General features: G+C 44.4%; 1 protein-coding gene across 9 annotated transcripts in view; it reads left to right on the top strand.

The window, feature by feature from the left end:
* LOC103824085 (USP6 N-terminal-like protein) overlaps positions 1-20,408 on the top strand; it is an 83,030-nt gene that overhangs the window by 10,200 nt on the left and 52,422 nt on the right. For 8 of the 9 annotated variants that reach the window (XR_007777712.1, XR_007777707.1, XR_007777706.1 and 5 more), the window contains exon 2: positions 2,137-2,218. The exons of the other annotated variant lie outside the window; for it this stretch is intronic. The gene's annotated coding sequence lies outside the window, so the exon portion shown is untranslated. The remainder of the gene's footprint in view (positions 1-2,136; positions 2,219-20,408) is intronic. 9 annotated transcript variants of the gene reach the window in all.

Genomic DNA, 20,408 nt, shown 5'->3' with positions numbered 1-20,408 from the left:
GTCTTCTGGGGTGGTGGCACTGAGAAATATATATTTTGATGGACAAGTTGGAGCTGCAGGAAAGCGGCAGAGGAGCTTAGCTGTCATGTGTCATCCATGCTCTGCATTGCCTGGAGCCTGGTGGTGTCTTGGGGAGAAGCAGCCCTGGGATGGGGGACTCTGCTGGGCGCTGGGAGAAGGAAGTTTGGGAATTAAGGGGGAGGCTGAGCAGTCTGATTCCCTGGCACTCTGCTGTGTTTTCAGTATATTTGTCTGTTGTTGGACAACATGCTTTTCCTGAGAGCTGCAGTTGCTTTGGAAGGGCAAGCCAGGCCACCTTCATATGGCTTTGATTAAATCCAGCAGCACTTAAGAAAGCTTCAGGAATCTCTTTTTGCCTTGCTTGGCAGTACTGGGAAGTGAGGACGTAGAACTTTGCCAGTGATGTTTCTACAGCGTTGTATAAGAGTAGTAGTTGTGTTGAGAAAGTTGTTAAATGGAAAAGGAACTGGAGGAGGAAGGGAGAAAAGGTTGTCTGTATGGCTGCCATGTTGATACTCCCTCTGTGCTGAGCCCTGGTGTAGGCATGGATCAGTACCAGTGCAGAAGAAGTCCTACAAAGGTAAAGCAGCTCCCTTTCAGATTTGAGTCATGTGAAGTTAAGGTATGAATTTCCTTGCTTTCCATACCTTTATACATAAGCTACCACTGAAGATCGTTGGCCGAATGGATTTGTCCTGTTATTTTTGTCCTTGTAGAGCTGCTGAACGGTGTTCATTTACTGGCTTCAAAAGAACAACAGAAGAGCCTCCTGAAGGTACATAACAGGAGTAAATAACTCTTCTGTTTTGGTTAATGTAGAGCAACAGGGTGATGGAAGATTTGTGTTTGAGGCTGGAGTCCAAGGTCTGTGCTGTGGTCTTGTGGCCTTAAGCATTTTTTTCATACTTAGAAATACCTTCAGCCCTTCCTTAATGGGAAAAGAGAAAGGGGAAAATGAGTGAGAGGGAGCCACGAATGGATTAGACTTTTCTCAGTTCTTTAAATACCAGCTGGCAATGACAGTTCTCTGAATCGCCTGCAGAGACCAGGGAAAGCAAGCAAGTCTCTCTTTCTCAGTCCAAGGTAAACCAATGTGCTGCATGAGTAAGTTTTCTCACAGTACATAATGAGGTCCAGTTGGCAGGAAGCACATGAGACATTGTCAGGCTGATTCTGTACCTTCCTCTTGCTGATTTGGTGTTTTTACTAGAGATGTCTCACTATTTCCTTACCTCCCTCAGCTTCCAGATCCTTTCTGCATTACAGTGTGTCTGAGGATGGTCCCTCATCCACCATGTTCCTTGCTATCCCTGAACAATTGCTCGATCAGGATGGGAAAAGTAAAATTACATTAGATGTAGTAACCTTTGCTTCAGTAGTATTATCAGAAAAGCTTCTCCTTGTTGCTGCTTAGAATTGTTTCCAGTAAAACATTTCTGCTATCTTTTCTTTGGCATGCAGCAGGCACTTCAAATGCCTGAACTGAAGTGGATTTGTGGCCTGCAGAGGTGACTTTTGTCACAGTTGTTGCTCAGTGCTGGTTAAATGTCTTCTGTGTGACTAAGGTACAAAAGCTTTATACAACCATCAGTGGAAAATATAAAGCCTTTTTTTATTATGAAACTATAATGATGAATCAATAACGATGATGAAAAAATGGAAGCAGCCCGGCTCTGACATTGTGTGGGATTTACCCCCTCTGCAAACTAGAAGAAATTGCATAGGTGCTGTGATGCAGATCTTCAGCAGCATCTCAGGGAGCACACCAGGGGTGTTGTAGGTGATCCCTTCCATCCCATTTACCAGCCTCTTTCCTGCCCCTGCATGTAGATTTTATCTTCATTGCACTGGCTGTTGAGGAGGCTTTACTGGATGAACAGCCTTGGTTTGGGACTCATCATCTTGTCTTTTACTTTGGCTTTCTTCTTTGATTTTGGAGAATTCCCCAGACAGCCGCATGCCACGTACCTCTGCTGTGATGCCAAGGCTAGCAGGAGTGTGTTCGGGGCAGGGATTTAACACCCTCCTGATTCTCGCGAGATTGCTTTGGCATCCTTCCTTTTCACCAGCCAGCTCATTAATGTCACTAATTACTATTCTCTCTGATGCTTCCAGGACTTGCCAGTTCCTGTATGCCGATGGGAATCGCGTTCTGGCACCTTGTCAGTGCTATAGGACAAGCTGATGCTCTGAACAGGTATGTTTGTCACGTTCCTGGTGAGAGGAAGAGGGGCTGCATATGGCCAGGGTGAAATGTGTGCAGGGTTTTCCTGATGTGTGTGCAATGGATCCTGTGGTGCCGACTGCTCTGCAGTGAACAGTTATTTTTTCCATCCAGAGGTTTTGTGAAAACACCCAGGCAGAAGATAAGGTTTGCATTTAGCCTTGCTGACAGCCCTCTGAGGAGAGGGCTGGAAAACAGCATTGCTGCAGAGCAGCCCCTGGGAGGCCATGCTCCTTGCTAACACAGGCACTGCCTTTTCCTTCCCGGAGCACCAGCTGGGGAATCCCGGCCGAGCTCGCGGCTGCGCAGGCAGCTGCTGCGCCCTCCTGCTCAGCTGGCCTTTGGCAGCTCCCCTGTGGCGTGCGTCCGCCTGAGTCCGAGCGGGGTGGGAGGGAGCTGTGTGCCTGTTGGTATCCAACCATGAACAAATCTGCTGTTGTTTTCTTAATGTATGGCAAGAACAGCCTGTAGCAGCTTATTCCTCCCTGGATAATTACTGCTCTGCTCTGCCACTGATTGCTCTCAGGAGCAGTGGAGTAGTGCCTCCCCTGCGCTGCCCTGTGCATCTTTTTGCCTGAGTTATTTGGTTTGTTATTGCTTTAAGGCATCAGTGCTCAAATGAAAAATCTAATCTGTGCTCTTTGCAGCTGTTTGACATTCTAAGTGCATTGCCTAAGTCAGTTGAAGTCCATGAGATGCCAAACATGCTTTCAGTGATGCCCCTTGCTATGCTACAAGCAAGTCTGCCTGCATCTTAATTTCGATTTCTGGATTACTTTGAGGAGGGGAAAATATAGGGCTGGGTTGCAGTCTACTGTTGTGTTATCTGGAATTGTGTTCACAGCTTATCAGAGGTATGTCTGCAACTGGAACTGAAGTGGAATATTTTGCCATCTGTGGTTGCTTGGGGGAGGTCTGAAAAGCAGGTGCATGATCTTGCTGTGGGAGTGTTAATGGACAAGGAGGGTTGGCCTGGCACACTGAACTCAAACCTTCAGCTTGCCCTAGGAGCAAAAGAAGCTCCTTCTGCAAACATCTATCCCTCATGGATCTCATAAAAATGGCATTGCCTTGCATTTAGCTTGCCTGAATGGCCCATTTGATTTTATAAGGATATAATTGCAACTTACTGCATAACGCTTTCTTGATCCCTAAAAAAGTGGAATGGATTCATTATGGAAAGATATCTTTCTTGAAAACCTGGTTCATCCAGGACTGTCTGGGTGGTGCTGCAGATGTGTAGAGGAGTAGGAGTCAGGGTGGAGCTGTTTCCACCTAATTCTCCTGTATTTCCTGGGGTTTATCACAGGAAGCAAGCAAATGTGCCCTCCACTTTGGATCTGAAAGCACAGCTGGTTAGTTGAGCAATGCTTCTGCTTCCCATGCCAGTCTTCTCCTTATGCTTTCCTTTTCTTAATTTTCTGCTGTAAAAGGGCTCTTCTTAGAGGGAAAGCCACAATAAGAAGGGGAACAGCAAAGGTAGGAGTGCCTCCACTTGCTAGCAAGCTGTTGCAGGTGTGTCTGAGTCAGGAGAGCCAGCACTGAGTCAGTGTCCCTGACTCCTGGTGACTCAGGTGGCAAAATCCCAGGTCATTCTCTTCTCATGCCTGAATTGCAGTGGATTTCCTGTAACAAACTCTCGCCTTCTGTAGTGGCCGTGCAGGGAATGCCATCCTCTCCCTCCTAAATGGGTTATGACCAGCTTGGTTCACTGGGAATGCAGGCATGTGGTGGTGGTGGCACTTCTCTTCCTGCCACCACAGGTGAAAAGTTGATTTATCTCAGCACCCTCAACCATACCTGACTCCTTTTCCCAGTTCCTCCCTCCCCACCCTTGTTTTTTGTTAAGATGGGATAAGTCACAGGAATTGCAGCTGTCTGTTGAGCTTGAGGAGATTCTTATGCAAATCTGGAGGCTGTGTTCTCCTGGCAGATCTGCTTGCATGTGTTATCCACTACTTCGTTGTACTGGAAGGAGGTCTATTTTCTGAAACATGGTTTATTTTTAGTCAAGATTTTCCCTGTCTAACTGGCAAAAGTTCAGTGGGATTTGCAGAAGAAGCAATTTTGCCAAATCCTTGGACTGGGGGAAGGGAGAGGAAATGTTATATTAGCTAGCAAAAAAGCTGAATGCTGACTTTAAAAACAGCTTAGGACACTGTTGTGAGAGCATAAGGGTTGGGTAATGCAAGTTGAGAACAGCGTTGTGTTCCTGCAGTGGATAACTCAGTCTGGGTTGCTCTTGCTTTTCCTTTTGATGGCTGCCACAGAGGTTAACCAGCAGTGGGTGGGAAGTGCTGCTCAGGGGCAGGTGGTCAATGAGCCAACCTTTTGACCTGACCCTGAGCAGTGAATTAGCAAAGTCACCTTAACCACAGCATCCATGAGGAAACTTCTGTCCCTGCAGAGCATTGCATTGTCCTGTTGCAGCTGTGTTTGGGGCCGCTGGAGGCTCGCCGAGGGTTGAGCTTTTTGGTGATATGGAATGTATCATGCCCATGTTTGAGTGCCCTTGTCAGATACCCTGAAATGAATAGGGTGGCACATGGGATGTCCTGGGGCAGTGCTGCAGCTGTCTTCTCCTCTCTTCCCCAGCTGCTGCTCCAGGGACAAACTGTCTTCACATGCCTCATTGCTTTCACAAACTGCTTCTAACTACTCAGGGTCTTGTACTGGTTCCTCACATGAGCAGCAACCTTTCAGGGGTGCAGGGATATTTTCTTCTTGATCTTGCATCTCTTCAGACATTTCCTTCACTCCTTTTACAGAGTAATCTTTGTTAGCATTAGCTGGTAGTGCTGCAAGCACCAGACGTCAGAGAATGACACCAGAGAGTCAATGACTGTGTGCTAAGATGACTGGTACTTACTCCTCTGAAAAAATGAGAGTTGATTCCACATGTGGGCATGTAAATTATTTGTTTCCTGCTGCAGGTTAACTTCAAGAGTTTGCTTTGTCTTTCTTTTTCATCCTGCCCAATTCACCAAGAGACAATTGCATAGCAACTTTGTCATGGTTCCATTAAGAAAACAAGGAGAAATCCTTCAGTTCCAATTTTTTTCTGAATGTTTGGAAACCAGAAAAAAAGGAGAGGAAGTAACACTAGGAATTTAGGTGTATTCTGCATTTGGAACAAGTTGTATATGTGTATGCAATATGTTGCCTGCAGGTAACAGACCTGCAGGTCTTTGAAAGGATTGGGGATGAAACAAAATTTTAAGTGCTGTTTCAGTCATTGGGGTAGAAGCGCCATGAGAGTCAAGGTAGGAGCATTCATCAACTGCCTAGAGCAGTAATCCAAGCTTTCTGAGAAGAGCAGGAAAAAGTGCCAAAATGATGCTCTTCTCTCCATGGGGGAGAGGGCTTATGTCTTCCTAAGGTCTGTTGTTATCTTTCTGTTAAAAACCATCTGTATTAGCTGGCAAATCAGGATTGGTTTAGCTATTCAATTTTCCCTAGTTCCCTGGGGACTTCCTAGTTGCAAACCTATTTGCAAATTCCCTGTCCATCTGGGATGCAGATGATCTCATGTGCCCCAGTGTTTATGCAGAAGTAGGCCCCGTGCTTGCCATACACCTGGTGGCCTGTGGATGTAGAGACTTCATACGTTTGAAGCTGTTCCTTAGGGAAAGTTTGTGGGTGGTTGAGTTTTGTGGTTTTTCCTTACATTGCTAATTATTTCAGGGTAATTCCTATCTTATTAGTGCTTTTTCCCCAAAAGCAATTTTCTTCCTCTCTGTCTCATGCCCTCAGAGGCTGGAAAAACACTGATATGTTAGGAAAGCCAGTCTCTGTTTTAAATGGCCTTAAGCATGTCAATATTCAGCTCAATTTCCTCTTACAGTGGCTTGCTACAAAATGAGTGGGGATCTGAGGGCACCCCTGGGTCAGCTTTCTTTCTGATGCTCAGGAAGGTTTTGTTCCAGACAGTTGAGTTTGTGGAGGAGGCAGTGTCCACCTCGAGTTTTTGTACTCTGATAGGAAAATATTTTTTCTATCAGTGAATTTTTGCTGATATCATTGAACTATGCTTGAAGTATGTGGGCATATGTTGTAATCTGCTGGCAAAGACACTGAAAATCACTGCCCTGGGTTGGCCCAAAGGTTTATGTAAACTACTAATGTCTGAATCAATACCCTGTCTCCAGTGGTGTGACAGGAGTTGCTCTGGAAGGGCTTGGATAGAGTCTGAGCAGCCGAATTGAGCATTCCATCTGCTCTAGCTTGACCCTGTGCCTCAAATGTGCTGAGTTTTAGGCAGGCAGAGAGCTGAACTTGGCTAGCAGCCTCCAGTCCCAGGTACTGGGGCAGATGAGGAGCTGCCACGTCTGTGGCTGAGTGCTGGAACCCACATCTGTGTGGGAGGGTGCAGCAGTGGCAATCCCAGCAGTCTCTGGGTTACCTGCAGCAAAGAATGGAGCTGACTTCAGACTGCTGTTTTAAAAACCTCTGTTTAGTGCAGGTGAGCAGTTCTGTGGGCATTCCATAGTGTGTGCTTACCCAGCCTTCCCAGCACAACTGTGCCAGTGTCCTCAGCTTGGTTTCACAAGCAGAGACCTCATGCAGCCCTCATGGAGGGTCAGCATTTGGTGACTGCCTGAGCTGCTGCTTATCCCCAAAGGTGCTTCTGCTCTGCTTTGCTCTGTAATTACTTACCACACAATGTGTCCTCCCCCAGCAGCTTTCACCACGGTTTTTAAAAGGGAAGATAAGGAACAGTGACAGATGGACATCTGGGATGACTGCTGGTAGTGGCAGGGGGAGTGGTTTTAGCCCTGGTACTTGCATGCAGCATACTCTCCAGGCAGATCCCACTGTGATTCTTGATGAAGTTTCCCTTTTCTTGGCTGTCTCATTGGAAAACCCTTTTCACTCCAAGTTTTGTTTGGAAAGAGACGCCCACACAGATGGCTGCTCTTCAGTTGTCGTTCATGTTGGGAATTTTTATATTCCTTTTTACATTACCCTCAGGTGAAATCCAGGCTTGCCAAAAAAACGTATCCCAGATTTAGAAAGAAACTAAACAGTAAGAATATTCTGCTGCTTCTCTCTAAGCTGGGGATGCAGTGGGCTATCTCATATTTTATCAGTTCACAATAGATTGTGTTATTTTTTTCTTTTTTGGCTGAGCTGCCTTGTAGTTCACTTGATAGTTTTCCTCAGAGGAAAGGTACAGCTTTTATTAAGGGTGGTTTTGGCTATGTTTTACTCCTTCCTTGAGACTGTCTGAGTGGTTCCACTTTTTCCAGACAAGTGTCAATGCTCTGCTTTGGAGTCCTGGTGGTCTCATCTGATAAGGGTTGGGGTGTTTTTTCCTCCTAAGTGGCTCTCAGAATTCCTGATTGATAAATAATAAGTGGTTTTAGGTGTTTGAGATATTGTGGCAGAGGGAAAGGGGAGGAGAACAATAGCATTGCTAGAAAACAAGGGTTTGGTATGCTGGTGATTTATGAGACTGAGGTTACAGCCTCTTGCTTGGACTCCTTGCTGGGTTCCAGGATGCTGTGGATGACACAGTCCATAAAACCTGAGTGGTCTTGCATTGCTCCTGGCCTTTTAGCTGTAGAGAAGAAGCAGAGTTAAGTCACAGCTGGCCGTTGTGCAGCTGTGGTTGGACTTCAAGTGCCCTAGAGAGGATGCTGGAGGGTCCCACACTAGGGTGCAGGAAGATGAGGCTGAGAAAAAAGGTAGAAATGGCAAAGGTTTCTGGTAGGTTTCTAGAACTGTGGCTTGCTGTCCATTTCCTTCGTTATTTATCTAACCTTGCAAAATTGCTGTGGCAGGGCTGGGTGGTAGGCTTTGGGAGGCTGGAAAGATGCCAGTACAAGGAGGTGGCTAGTGCTTCCTTCCAAGTGTATTAACTCATTCCTGAAATATGCATTTGTTCTAAAAAAATAATTTCTAGGGTAGCTGTTTTTGGAGCCTCAGTGGGCATGCTTTGAGTGGAAATGAGACTGTCAAAGGGTTCTTCAGGAGGGCAGGGCCAGGCACATGCATAGCCTTCAACGGTGCTGACAGTGTTGCCATCAGCAGCACTGTCATGTTTCCAGACCTCCATGTTGCATGGTGAGGAGCCCACCAAGGAGAAGTGTAGTCCCCCAGGGATTTAGCAACTTGCATCTATATCAAAGAGGATTTTTTTTAAGGGATTGACAATCAATCTTCCACTCCTTGTTTTTTGCCCTGGCATGGTGCCAGCAGCCCAGGTGTGGTGGCTGGGCTTGTCCCGCATCCAGGTGGAAGCTGTGGGAGCGTTGCAGTGGGGAGGATCAGGAGGTGAAACCCTGCATGGTGTAAGTGCCAGCAGCTGCCAAAACCCCTGTGCCAGTTTTCTACTCAATGCAGTCCTGGATTAAACTAAGTAAAAACCAGGCTAATGGGAGCCAGGATAAATGGCTTGACCATGGTGATTTTCTTTTTGGTCTTTATTTCCTAGCATGCAATTGCTGTAATTCTTTTGTGTTACTTTCATAATTTTTGATTTCTGAAAGTATGTTTTCCTTTTCTTATTCTTTTCCTGAGGGTTTTGGGCAGTGTTTTCCAAAGCTATTGTGGTGGGTATTTCCCCTTCTCTCTCAGAAGCAGCTTTCATTTTGGAATGAATAGCTCAGCGTTGTTCACATTGTATTCCACGTTTATGGGCTTTTTTTCCCCTTTGGACTTTGACAAAAGAGGAAAGCAGTCTCCTAAATACTTCTGAAGTCTTTTGGGTCACTTTGCAGAAAATATTTCTTTCCTGTTATAGAAGGCCGCATATTCAAAAGCTCCAGGCAGGAAAGCTGTTTTCTGAAAGCATGGTTCTTGCATAGCTTTTGCTTGGTTTTGGCCAGTTAAGATTGTGCTGAATTCACCTTTGAGCAGGATTTTGTGACCTTGTGGGAGTTAACTTTCATTGAAACATTTCTAGTGATGTAACCTGCTACTACTGGTTTCTACAGAGCATCCCACATGTTAAACCTGTTCCACTCTTCCAGACCGATGCCTATTTTCAAACTCCCACAATTCCTTGCAGATTTAACAGGTTATTAATAGGGTCTTTATGCATATGTGTTTACCAGGCTTGATGCAGCTTTGCACCAAAGTGTCTCTTTACCTACATTGCACTCAGAAGCTGAACCCTGTGGTCAGCACGGTGTACATCTGCAAACCTCCCTTGGTTTGTTCAGAGCATGATGATCTGCTTGTGCAAACACTTAAATTTGCTTCCCTAATTTAAAATGAGTTGCAATAAATAATTTATCCACTCAGATTCTTAGGGAACTAAATATTGTTTATTTGAGATGGGTGCTGATTTGCATTTTTGGGTTTTCCCCCTTCCACTGCAATAGCAGTGAGCAGGTTTGGGTTACATCAGCCCTGGTATATAGTACTTGTAGCATAGCAGTGATGTTTTCTTAGGATGTGTCTGACTTCTTCCCCTCTCTTTTAGTGACCACTGGTCTTGTTGAGCAGGCACAAGGTCTCCTGGCCTGTTGGGTCCCAGGAGTCTGCTGATCCTGCAGTGAGAGGGCTGTGGTGAGCCAGCTGCAGGGGCAGGATGTGAGGCACCAACCACAGCAAGTCACTATGATCTTCTCAGCTGCCACTCGATACTATGACCTTGCAGCATTTGCAGTGTGTGATCTGATGCTCAGGGGATAGGTTTCCTGTGTGATAAGTGTCTGAACATGCAATGCCAGGACTTGTTGCAGCTGACCAGCCAAGTTGGATATGCTCTGACAAACAATGTGCTCTTTTGGCTATAGTTCCCCTTAAGATGGCAGGGGAAAATAGAGGGTGGAGGCAGAGAATGGGGCACATGTAGAGATTAATAACCTCAAGTCCTTGTCCTCTTTCATCCTTTGAACTAGCTTTTTTCCACCTAGTGTGACAACAGAATTTTGTAATTAAGTCCACCTGGAAGAAACTGGTAGTGTGTTTTCTAGTCAAAACAGCCTCCATGTCATCTGACTATTCACATGGCAATAGAGAAGTGTTTGGTTTAAGAGACTAGAGGTTGAATGCATGTTGAACGAATTAGTTTCTCCCCTTTAATGATGTAATGGTGATGCTGTTAGAGAAACCACAAAAGAAGAATGTCTCTCAGAGCATCTCTTCTGAGTTCATGTGTATAAACTGCAAACTCAAGTCCTTTTAATCTCAGTTAAAACTGTTAGGTTTTTTTAGGAGATGCTTTTTCTTGGTTGTCTTTTGTGGTGGGAAAGCAATATGTGCTTGCTGCTGGCAATGGGTTGGTCCCAGAGCAGAGGGGCTTGTCTTCCTTTTTCAGCCCTTGTTCTCCTTTCAAGTCATGCCATGCTGTATCAACCCTTCTGAGGAGATTGGTGATAGATGTGGAGGGATAATAATTATTTATCTTCAAAACAATGTGGAAGTATGAACTACACAGAATACCATTTTCTTCACAACTGTTTCCTTATATTGACGTGGAGTAATAATCCAAGCATGGTGATGATTTTTATTTCCATAGGAAAAGATGCATTTTCTTTCCTTCTTTAATTCAGTTTCCCTTAAGGCTGCTTGAAGCAGCTGTTCCTTTGGCTATTTTCAGCCAAAAATACTGGTGTTCAGCCTTCAGGAAGCTTTATGTGTAGGTTAAATGAAGGGGTAATTTATTAAAGGACCTAAACCTGGAACGGCAGCATCAGTTAGGTAGGTGTAGTCATCATTACCTAAAAATGCCTAAGGTATAATAACAACTTGATGATGCCCCTCCTTGAAAAATCTGGTTGGAATTAGAGGTCAATTTAAAAAATGCAATTTTCAGAAGGACTCATATTTTACATTTTGAATATTATTTGTGAGTGAAAATGCTGTTTCCTTCTCTTTCTGGCTCCGAGATGGAGATCCCCTTCAGGCATCCAAGGCAAGAGGACTAGTAGACATCTCTATGCTGCAGTAGTTTCTCTCTTTGGCTCTTTTTGCCTGGTGTATTAAAATCCCTCCAGACAGCCTGGGTTGTGTTTAAATTAGCTTATTCTCTACCTTAACTATAAAGCTCTCTTGAATATATTTTACTGTTACTGTACAGAGAGAGAACGTTTCTGTAAGTAGCCTGATACTAAGGCTATTGGTATGTTAATTGTGGGTAAAAAAAAAAAAAAAAAAAAGAAAAGAAAAAGGAAAAAAGTCTATGGACTATATGCTTGAGCTTTCCAACCTTGGAGGTTTGGCAGGCATGTTGTGAAAGAGACTCCTGCTTTCCCAATGAATTCAACTTTCTTTGAGTCAAGGGACTTTGTATGTATGGAAAAGCCTGCGAGCGTACTCGTCTCTCGGCGTCTGTGGAAAAACCAGCTGCTGTGTCTGCTTGTCAGTGTTTGTCCTGGGGATCTGCCCAAAAAGCTGTTTTTTCCATTGCTTGAGCAGAATATCAGGCTTGGCACACTTTGTCATGCAAAGTGATACAGATAGGGTTGGCAGCTGGCACACCTTTTAAAGAGCCTGTTATTATAATCTTGCCATAACTCATCAATTATGCTGTTGGAGGTAATGGTAGTGGTATACTAGTCTAGCTAAAACTCCTTTACAAACCAGGGTTCACTTTGGTTCTGTCCTTCCAGTTTGGCATGCTACAAAGGTACAAGGCAGTTTTGTTCTTCTGTACTTCCTCCCTCTTGTGTGTATTGGTATCTGTGATAAAATAGTCCCATGCTGTTCCTAACCAGGTTGCAAAAGCCTCAGGGATGATGCATGGGAAAACAGACTTGGTGTTGATAATTTACCAGGTAGATCATAGAATCAGAGTGGTTTGGGTGTGAAGAGACCTTAAAGATCGTTTCATTCAACTCCTCTGCCATAAGCAGGAACACCTTCCACTAGACCAGGTATAAGATGTCTAATGCTTTCTTAAGAGTTGCAGTTGTACACATGAAAGTATGATTCATGTATTGATAAGAACACCCTGCAAAAGGTATACAGTGTGAAATTTTACTTCTGTAAAGCTTCACTTGTACATGTAACTGTTCATATTTATACCTAACTATGAATTTATCTAATGAAGGATTAGATATTGGACTGCACTTGAAAAGTCGCAGTGGTTATGCTCACTGAGAGCTCTGGAAAGCTGCATTGATCTATAAATCGGGCAATCACCTCCTCTTTTTGTGGAAATGTGACCCAACAAAGAGAAGTCTTTAGGTTAATTTCAGTTACATACTGTTTTCCTTCCAAATCTAGAATTTCAATTTATGAAAGTAGCAAGGAAACAGAGGCTTACTGGATGTTCTTGAGAGGATTTTTGGGATACCCTTTGCAGCAGAGAGGCAAAGAGCTGTCAGCTTTCCCCTTTTGCTGTGCTTGTCCCCTGGTGTGCTCTTGTCTACAGAGCAGATGCTGGAGGGCACCAGCTCAGTGCAAGCTCTGCACTAAAATGCTTTGCTGGTCTGAGGTAAGTGTAAATGCTGTGTCTCTTTCCTGGAGGCTGAGCTATTCACCTTCCCTGGAAATGAAGAGGAAAAAAATCAGCTGTGTTAGGAGATCAAAAAAGAGCAATCTGCCAGCCTTTCTAATGCACTGGTCACACCATGCCTGGAGCTGGGCTTTTGTTAAGAGCAGCTCAAATAAGAAAAGCAAGCAAATCTCTGAACAAAACAGAAACCAAAACTAACAAAGGAAGCATCTGCTATTCAGATGAACTGATATAGGTGAGGGAGGAAAAAACAAGTCATCAGAGACTTCCAAAGGCTTGCTGCTTGGGCCAGGAATCTGCAGCTTGGAGATGGCAGGCACTTTATAGTAGGATGGTGCTATCCTAGGCAGAAGCAGGCTGGGTGATGAGAAGTGGCTGATGATGCTGAGCTAGGATACAGAGACTACAAGGCCGAGACTCTGGTCTTGCTCTGTTCAGAAGAGTTGAGATGTGCCTCTCCAGGGCAGCTTTGGTTCTCTTGTGGGCAGGCAGGAAGGAAGGAAGGAAACTTTGTCCCAGCATTGGCCTCTGTTTTCACTTTGCACGTTAAAGCAGAGCGTGGCACTGGTTTGTGGCAGTGCTGAGGGACTTGTTTGACCACTCTGAATGAGCATCTCTTCATGGCAGCAGGAGAGGAGCCCTGGTCTGCAGGACACTTCGGGCTAAGGTGGGTTGGTTCGTTTGAAAGTCTGGCACAAGGCACTGATGCTTAGGTTACTGTTTTCATTACCCTAGCATTTGGAATGCTGGGTTAAGGATGCATCCCTGCAAGCACAGGAGCAGGAGGACTGTTTGTTCTGGTTACTCTCCTAGTTTCCAGAAGCCCGACTGGTTCAAGGTGAAGAAGAAAGAAGAGAAAGGGTTGCTGTAGCTGGATGCCAAATACAAAGAGGGGATGTAATGTGCCCTCAGGCTGCACATATTGTCGGCACATAAACCTAGTGAACAGGAGAGAGGACAGACTGCTTGTATTGGCACTGCTGTCAGCTCTCATTTTCTCACAGCTGGGGGACCATGAATGCACAGACCCCATTGATGGGGTGTCCTGGTTTTAACCTTCTCAGTTGAGGGATTTGTCAGCTCCATGTTTCTGTGTGCACCTCCAGTAGCAAAGGGTTTCACATCCTTTGCCGAGTGTCCCTTCCAGCTTCAGAGCTGGTTAGTGCTGTATTGCTTATCTGCACTTCTCTGTGGAGCACACAGAGATGGGCCCACAGTTTCTAATTGTGATCATCACTCTCATTATTACTGTCTGCAATGTCCACAGAGCTCAGTTTTTTTTATTTAACCAGCAACTGGTGAGAGAATCCTCATGAAATTTTGCTAACTTATGATTTTAGTTCCTTAAAATTCTTGGCTTCTTCTAGTCAGAAATGAGTAACCTGGTGTGAGAATACCTCAGTGCTCTTAGTGTGCATTAACACTTGAAACAGCTGCCTAGGATGGGAAGCACAACAGGAGCACAAAGAATCAGAAGCATTTTGTCAGCCTGGTTGGAAAGTAGCTACAGCAGTGAGCAAATGATTCCTTTTATGTTCACATGCAGTGCCTGACATCCAGGCAGAATGCTGACAAGCTGCTGTGGCTTGGAGGACAAGTTGAACAATCTGCATAAAGGCCTTAAGATTTCTTCTCTTAAAGCAGAAGTGGCTAAAAAACCTTCAGAAGAAGAGGCCTGTCTCATTTTGTTGGTAATTTATTCTGGAAAGTTGGTTGCCACAAGGAGAAGAATGTCTGCTCCAGGTTACTGGTTTTAGATCTGCTCCTGGTTCAAGGAGATAGAGGTGTCCTCTGTGTGAGCCATTGACCTGTTTCCTGGACCTTGCGTTCATGGATCTTCTGACAGACAGAGAAGCCTTAGAGTCCAGTGGATCTGCTTCCTCCCCGCAGTGAATGTTTGCACTGTTAATGAAAGATATTTTTGTTTTGGAAGCAAAACACACCCAAAGACACCATGGCAGGTTTGTTTGTGCCAGGTTTTGACTCAGATATTTAGTGAAGCAGAGGAACAGCTTGAAAATAGTGCCCTGGTCCTTCAGCTGCCTGAGGAGAAGTGCAGGAGTAAAGTGGCTTAAAGCTCCTTCAGTTCAGCAGTGTGCACAGCACTGCCTTCCTGTTCCTTGTGAGTACACTGATTTTCACAGCCTTCCAGCATCAGCTACCAATTAATGCCTTTGGGAGGGTTTGCCGTGCCTGGGAAAGCTGTGGTGTAGAGAAGGCATCTTACTGTGTCTTCCTGGAAGTTGTGTCTGGTGGGGCAAGAGGTTTGTAAGCATGATCTGCTTGTTGCAGCATCTAAGATTGCAGTGATCTGTGTGGCAGGAATTTCCAAGCAAACGGAGTTGCCTCTTGCCCTCAGATTTCCTCTACAAAGTTTGTGGCCCGTTAATCATGAGGTTGTGTGTGTTTTCCAATGGGCTGATGGTTGTAGATGCTGGATAAATTTTGTCGCATATAGGGGATCTCCATCTTGGAGTCTGAGCTGCAGCTTTGAACTTTGAACACTTGCAGCTTCTGTTTCAGAGTGTCATGTTGTAGAGAAGACAGGACATGCTGTATCTCACTGCTTGGGGCTCTGCATCAGAGAAAACATTTCCCCTCTGAATCCTCTGTCCAGGAAAGATGTTCTCTGCAGGAACAGTTGGAAGTATCTGTGATCCCCTCTTGTTCTGCTTGTATTTCAGAGCCCTGTCAGAGACAGTCTCTTAAGATGCCAGGTCAAAGGGTTTAAATGCTGGAGACCAAACCTTTCCCACCTCTGCTGTAATGCCTGTATGTGGTAGCTCAAGAACGGAACACCTGCCACACTGGCTCCAGCCAAGGTGTCCAGATTGGCCAGTATCCTTCCCTGGTGACACCCAGAGTGGATCCTCAGGGAAGGAGGAGTCTTGAGAAATTTAACAGCTGCACCAGTTGTCCTCCTGCAGTTTCCGTGGTACTCTGCAGACTCTAACTCGCTCTGAGTAGCAGAACATGCCACAACACAATTCTGGGTCACTTGGAAGAAGTATTTCCTCCTTTTGGTTAAATTTTTTATCTGCTGTCTCATGGTCTTTCACTGTGAAGAATTGTTCTTTGCTCCTAACATAGTTTGTATTACATGGGTAGGTCCTGCAGGTTGTTTTCTTTCTTGCCTCAATACATAGGTACTTTTTTTTTGTGGTGCCCACAGCTTAATATTTCATGATGATCCACTGTCTGCTTTGACTGGCTACTCTGGAGTCTGAGTTCAGGCAAATGCCTTGTGGATGCTTTGAAGGGGATTAGAGCTGGCCTCTAATTGAAGGGAAAATGGAGTAATGTCAGACTTAGTTGCAAAAACATTCTGTGTTTCTAGCTGGAAGAGTTGTTGAACATACTGAAGAGAAGGAATTTAGAAACATGCCCACATGACCCCATGGCTATTACTCAGCAGGCATTTTTGCTGCACATCTTGCATTTATTTTTTTGCTAAAACTTTAGGCAATTTATCAGTGTTGCCATTCTATAACTTTGTCCTGTCTGTCTCTCCGGCCAAAAATGAAGTGAGAGTGAGGTTAGCTAATGACATGATCTCAGCAATTCATCTAGACGAAGACAGAAGTTGGCTGCTCTCTCCATTTATTCACTTAGTTTAAAGTACTGAAAGTCACAAATGAACTCATTTCACTTTTCCAAATGCTGTGATAAGAAAATAACCAGCCCCATTTTCTAAAACTTTCCAGAGCTGATGTCCATGTACATAGAAAAATCCAACACATCCAAAGTCTAGCTCACAGGTTCCTATACAGGAGCACCACTGCTTGAGACGGCTTGATGGAAATAATGATGCATCCAACAAATGGATCATCATGTTCTACTACAGATAGTACACTTAACAGCAGCTTAACTTCCTGTTTTGTCTGTAGGTTTTTCTGATCTCCCCTCAGAAAAGATTTGTATTTGAATGTTTATGGATTTCTGTGTTGTGCATATTGCTTGGTATGGACTTTGGGGGCAATGGGAAAGCTTTGCCAGCTCTTGCTCCAGGTGAGGTGAGAAAGGGATCAGCCCAGAAGTTAAGGCTACAGATTTCTACTTCTCTGCTAGGCCTTGTGTTTTTTTCTGTGCTGGTCCATGCTGGAGGATTGGAGATGCATCAACAACAATAGAGTAAAAACTGTGTGGTAACTCGTTCTGGTGAAACTGTCCTGTGTGTCTGGGTTTCTCTTTCCAATTAAATTTCCTTGAAACTCTCTTACCATCTTCTGGTGCCTGTCAGATTGAGAACGGCCTTTGTCCATGGTCAGGGTTCTCAAGCACTTAGATGACTAATTGATAAGTCTGAGCAGAGGAAATAGCTGCCTGCCTGATCAAATGCTGATGGATTGGCAGGACATTTCCTCTCCTCCTGCTTTTTTGGTGGTCCTACAGTCTGTGAGACTTGTATTCACTGTGCACACAGGATTTGTTCTTCACCTGTGACCCGAATGTGATTGGTGTTTCTTTAGGAATAACAGCAGAACAATGTAGCTGTCATCTGCTCTCCAAAAAGCATTTGGTTGCTCTTTTCTCTTATGCTCAGACTTCTCTGGCTTTTGCTCCAAATGCAAGTAGCTTTCTTTGGTCTTTTGTCTTCCTGAAGAACCTTGTGGCAACAATACACCAAAATTCTGCTGTTCAAATTTATTTGTGCCATGGACATATCCTTCCCCTGAAGTGGGGAGCAGAGCCTGGACCACAGGTGACAGATGTTACACATTAAACAAGGTGACTTGCCACAGTCTATCTGGCATCAGTGGTCCTGGGAGCTAAACTTTTGTAAAGCTTGCTGTGCCCGTGTGTCCTTTCCATTGTGAGATGAAACTTGGCACAGTCTGGCTTTGCAAAGCAGAGTAAAATGCTGTTGGAGAACTTACTGCTGATCTTCTGCCTTTCAGCTGGAGCAGAGCCTGTGGAAGAGAGTGCCAGCCTTTGTCAATCTGAATTCAAGGGGCTGCTGTCCCCCAAGATGCAGGGGATGGAGAGGCCTTGCAGCAGGTTGGGAGCAGGGAACATCTGTGGCTGTGTGAGCGTTCTGTGCTCACGTGGCAGAGTGTCTGTCAAGAAATGGTTTACAAACAGAGCAGCTCATTAGTTAGAGCAGCCGGATGGTGTGGCAGAAGGCCTGGACTTGGATACGCTTTTGAGCAGCTACTCAAAGGAGGAGGCAATTGCTGAAACATTCATAAACTTGACTGTGAGCAGACTTCCCAGCTACCTCATCCTCAGTGCAGACAAGGGAGTGCAGCCAGGAGCTGCTGTACTTATCCCAGGAGAGAGCTGGCAGGGAGCAGCAGGCTCCAGAGGTAATTCTCTTCATTAATTCCCATAAAAAATTTCCACCTTCAGAAGTCTAAATGAGCAGAGGCCTACCAGAGCAATACCTCGAGTGGTAGGTTTTTCTATTTGTTTTCCTCCTCTTGTGAGGTTCATATGGAGGAGAATGCTCTTGGAGTCTCAAGAAAAATAGCAACAAAACAATGCTAAACATTGGCTATGAAAAACCTACTTATTTGGTGCATATGTTGAAATGTGACAATAGGGGCATCTAATGCGCTCCCCTTGTTATTTTAGGTTTTACTCTTTGACTCATAGGTAATACTTTTTAAAATATTATTCACTTATATTTGGAAATAAGGGTACAGTGGTTTAGCTTCCAAACACCTTCATTCTCTGCATGTTTTTCAAGGCAGCCAGGTGTGCTGTACCTGGTTTTACGGCTCTATGTCTCACACGAGCTAGGCTGACCTAGCTGCTTGAGAGCATTTTCCCACACTGTCGTCTCGTTTTCCTTTTTAAGTTTTCTCCTGTTTTCCTCCTGAAAAGTAACAGTGGGTGGTGTGAGGAGCAGAGTCAGGAATTCAAGGATAACTGCTGCACTTGTCCTCAGTTCACCCTCTCACGTCTCTCACCATGACAGCCTGTGTTAGCGAAGATGACAGTGTGTTAGCCAGAAGAAATACATTTTTGCTGTTTGACGAATTGGCTAATCATTGCATGCCTCAGTTTCCCTATTTAAGAATGTGTTCTTTAAAACGGCCCGTTTTCTCCCAAGTTTGTTTCTCTTTCAAACAGACATGAATTTTGTTATAAGTCCTCTGCAGCAATGTTGTTGTGAATCTGATGCTGCTTCCTCCAGAGAGGCTCAGAGTGCTTCTATGCATCAATTAGGGAATGGCCTCCATAACAGGACAGAACTTGAAAAGGGTTCTTTTTGTTTTTTGGTTTGGGTTTGTTTTTTTTTTTTTTTTAAAGGTACTTTTGCAGATGTTGTGGTTAAAGGCTTCTATATTTAAAACCCTAAGTCTTGGAATGCGGCTCCATAAGAGTATGAGTGGGATTTGGAAAAAGTCTGCTAAAATTGTATATAAGGAATAGTGAAACAGTTAGGTCATGTTAAAGTTGTTAGACTTTCTGGTGCTAGTGCATGTCTTTTGGGTTTTTTTTTAATGAATGTTTTTCTTTTTAAAAATGCAAATAATGGACCTTCCATTTTAGACAAATGTCCCTTTTTTAGGATGGTGATATTTTTCCTAGTAAATGGCTTTTTTTAGTGGGAGCTGCCTTGCTCTTTCCATCTGATCTCTGTGCCCACAACTCTGAATGTTTCCGTTGCAGAAAGGAAGGGGATTCTGGTGCCAGCAGGCAAACTTCAAAAGCTGCAGTGCGGCGAAGTTCACAGTTCTGAGGCATTTGGAATGAGCAAGAAATAAAGCAGCACCAAAACCCCTTAAACTTTTACTGCCATGCAAAAATAACAGAAAAACTTGCTTCTTGGTTCCTGTAGTCCTTGTCATACTAAAATACTGAAATGGAATAATCCTGTCATCCCTTAAAATGAACCTGAGATGTTTAGGAGCACCCAGTAGCTTTTAAAGAACATATGATGTTTTATTTGTTGAATACTGCAGTTGTGCTGTCACAGTTGATGACTTAAAATGAGACTTTTGGGTGCTCTTTAGATGCAGGACACAGGTAATGGCTCTCATTGCATGTGGGGACATTGACTGTGTTTGTCTCAAATACAGTGACTGGTGTTTGTCACATCACAGACCCCAGTGCTGCCCGGTAGTTGTGCTCACCCCTATGCCCAGCATCCAACTCCAGCCATCCTGGTGGAGCTGAGTTTGGATTAGGCAATATTTTGCTATCCAAGCCTTCTAAGAGCCTATTGAGAGGGAAGGGGGAATGGCTTTTCTTTCCAAGAGCAGCTGAATGTGGTGCCCTAGTTACCATGGTTTTTTAAATGGAGTACTTTAGAGGATGTACAAAAGCATCTTTAGTACTTGCAGTACAAGGAGAATGAAAGGACCTAGATTGTGTCAGCAGTGTAGCAGAGCCTTAAGTGAGTATCATTCATTTATTGTTAGAAGATGACCCAATTTGGATTGTATTTATGGAGTTGGAGGGGAGAATGGACCCGTTTCAGATTACTTTTGAGCTTTAAATGTACTTACAGGCTTTGTGTAGGAATTGCATTGGCTCCCGCTGGGTAGACAGAGCCTTTCCCCATGAGGAAACAACATGAGGGTGTTCCTCATGTAGTGGAGCAGTGATGCATCCTGGCTTGTCTTGTGCTGCCAAGAAGGGTTGATTAATGTCACATCTCTCCACATGGCAATATATTGGATAGGGGGAAAAAATGAGTTGTCAGACAGAACTTGCCCAGTTGATTTTTATTTATTTTTATTGCATTTTCCTGCTAAGATTTTAAAGCCTCCAGTTACTATATAATTTGCTGGCTAGTTCCAG

This window comes from Serinus canaria, chromosome 5, assembly GCF_022539315.1.
Source record: "Serinus canaria isolate serCan28SL12 chromosome 5, serCan2020, whole genome shotgun sequence".
In the NCBI taxonomy this organism is placed as follows: domain Eukaryota; kingdom Metazoa; phylum Chordata; class Aves; order Passeriformes; family Fringillidae; genus Serinus; species Serinus canaria.
This window is presented reverse-complemented; position numbering and strand designations above follow the sequence as displayed.